This window comes from Myotis brandtii, unplaced genomic scaffold, assembly GCF_000412655.1.
Source record: "Myotis brandtii unplaced genomic scaffold, ASM41265v1 scaffold28, whole genome shotgun sequence".
Lineage (NCBI taxonomy): Eukaryota > Metazoa > Chordata > Mammalia > Chiroptera > Vespertilionidae > Myotis > Myotis brandtii.
The window spans coordinates 654,146-654,963 of NW_005360676.1; the positions used below are offsets into that span (position 1 = coordinate 654,146).

General features: G+C 53.9%; 1 protein-coding gene across 1 annotated transcript in view; it reads left to right on the forward strand.

Annotated features, from left to right (window-relative positions):
* The window catches only part of ADGRL3 (adhesion G protein-coupled receptor L3), a 765,791-nt gene that overhangs the window by 547,232 nt on the left and 217,741 nt on the right, over positions 1-818 (forward strand). The gene's annotated exons all lie outside the window — the stretch shown is intronic.

Genomic DNA, 818 nt, shown 5'->3' on the forward strand with positions numbered 1-818 from the left:
GAGTGGAAATTCTACAACTAGAACAAAAGAGAAAAGCACAATGAGACTCAGAGGAGGTGCGGAAGTAAAGTGCAGAGGTACAGAGGCGCATGCGGAAAGGGCTGGCAACTGAGGACGCGGTTGTCTTTTTCAATCTGGAGGGAGACACAGGCTCCCACTCTGAACTCCAGTTCCTGGCAAGTCTCTGGGGACCCAGACTCATACGGGGAGAAACTGGACTATCTGGCATTGGTCGGAACTCAAGGGTGGCTTTCTCTCGGAGGTGCTTGCAGCAATTACCGAGGGACACTGAGACCCAGGGCCTCTTAGGGCTGGGCTGAGGATCAGCCATAGCTGTTTGCTCCGCCCTGTTGATGCCCTGAGACCCCGCCCCACCGAAGCTGTGCGCAGAGGCTTTTGCATATGAATGGCCTGGCCCTTTGCAATCTAAAATTACCTAACAAACTGCAGCTGGGTCAGAGAGACCCAGAACTTCCAAGAGAAGGCCCAAGGCCCCACAGCAGCTTGCATTGCTTCACATCTGGGCCTCATCTAGGCACCTCCAAACCCCAAACAAAGAAGAGGAATCTGCAGATCTCTCCATAGCTCCTGCTGGGTAGCCTCAGGCAGAGGCTAAATTAGCACCTCCTTAGAGATCCAAGAGCCAGTGTACCCAGTGGTCAGAGTGGGACCATCCAGATTACAACTCCTCAGATCCATAAGGGACACACTCAGGGGGCAGACTCAGTGAGCACCAAAGCCCCACTGAAGCAAGTCTTGCCCCAGAAGGGTGTCTCCAGCACAGAAGTTCTCCCACTGCAGACACAGCTGATTCTCAC